The sequence below is a fragment of the Vespula pensylvanica genome, chromosome 7 (assembly GCF_014466175.1).
Source record: "Vespula pensylvanica isolate Volc-1 chromosome 7, ASM1446617v1, whole genome shotgun sequence".
In the NCBI taxonomy this organism is placed as follows: Eukaryota; Metazoa; Arthropoda; class Insecta; order Hymenoptera; family Vespidae; genus Vespula; species Vespula pensylvanica.
In genome coordinates, this window is record NC_057691.1 from 3,010,359 (window position 1) to 3,012,029 (window position 1,671).

At 31.5% G+C, this 1,671-nt stretch overlaps 1 long non-coding RNA gene across 1 annotated transcript in view; it reads right to left on the reverse strand.

The window, feature by feature from the left end:
• Nucleotides 1-1,315, reverse strand: part of LOC122630781 — a 2,570-nt gene extending 1,255 nt beyond the window's left edge. Inside the window, exons 1-2 of the long non-coding RNA XR_006327560.1 lie at nt 1,267-1,315; nt 451-653 (exon numbers count right to left, since the gene is read on the reverse strand). This is a non-coding gene — a long non-coding RNA (uncharacterized LOC122630781). The remainder of the gene's footprint in view (nt 1-450; nt 654-1,266) is intronic.
• Between the last annotated feature and the right edge of the window lie 356 nt (nt 1,316-1,671).

Consider the following 1,671-nt stretch of genomic DNA (forward strand, 5'->3'; position numbering starts at 1 on the left):
ATCCGTCGCGTTTGTCTTCTTGTTCATTTTTCACTACATGCATATCGATATATCGAGGCAAATCGCGTTACGAACAATGCATGAAGTACATCACATGCTTTTCTGAAGAAATAGGTTATCTATATATATATATGGGTATCCGATTACAAGACTGGCATCTCGAGCAAGTATAAAGAGTGCTTACTAATCGCACTATTGATTAATGGAACCGATGAAACAAGAAGACCCTATCCTGAGCTAATAAAAATAAGCATGCAAAATAGATATAAATAATAAAAACACATAAACGATTAAAAATGTACCACTCGCGAATAAATCCAAAAGAGAAATTATTCACGGTCGTGCTCGTCAATAATTTATTTAAAAAATTACAACCAGTAACCCGTGCTGATATGAACCTTTCATTCTCAGCATGATGGGCACTGGAAAGACTTAAAATTTTTCACTCACTACTTAAGAAGTTCTGCGATGGCTCCAAAACACTCGTACTCCATGTAATTCCACATTGAAGAAGGATGATTTGTAGGAAGTTGAAAATGAAATAAGTTGATATCGAAGTAAGTTGAAAATGAAGTAGTTCGAATGAAGTAGTTACAACCCAGACGCAACCCAGACTTAACCCAAACGCTTTGTATGTAGAAATTCTTAGAAATCTGAAAAATGTAAGATCATATTACTATAGAAAGAGATTAATAGTGTTACGTAATTGTGTAGGGAATATCAGGATGTGTGTGTGTGTGTTTGTTACTTATTGTCATTATTATTTACCTATATATATATATATATATATATATATATATATATATATCATAGATATATACCATACGTACATGTGTATATATATATGTTCTTATACAATTATATATATATATATATATAGATTGTATACCTACAAGTGTGTGTATGTGTGTGATCGTATATCCTTCTGTGTGTGTGTGTGTGTGTGTGTGTGTGTGTAATCGTATACGAAAATCGAATTTAATACAAAATATCAATCGATCACAACTATTAACGCAAAATTATTGATTAGAACATCATTAAACAGCGAGAGAAGTATCAATATTGTGAAAATAAAACAGGAAAATTAAAGAAAAAGTGCGACGCAAAAGTTCTCCGGGAGATTTCCGAGGCTGATTTTATTTTCGTGAATATCTTTTAAACGCGATGATGCCCAGACTTGCCGACGCGGCCTTATAAAAATCGTGCGTTTGGCTATCGATTGATATATAGGAAGATGGTGTATGTTAGAAAAAATTTATTAATTACCTGTAATTATACGGAGCGACGAAACACCGTGTGCACTTATCATCGCGTCCAAAATGGCGACTAGACGACTGACAAGGAAGGAAAGTAGATCCTGTGACGTCATCCCAGGTACAAGGCGGGTCAAATCAAATATTATATTTTTCAATCAAAATTAATAAAAAATATAATGGGTGTATAAATAATACGATATGGATGACAAATATAATTAATTCGAATTTTAAACATAGACAATAATTTTCTAATGAAATAATTAAATTTTCTAACGATATAAAAACATTAAATAAATACGCACTTGTATCACAAGTACCTATATTATCTCTATGCTTTATATATTACGCGCGAAATAATGAGCAATTTTTAAATCGAAATAATTGTATGATTTGATATATTTACACGTATATATAT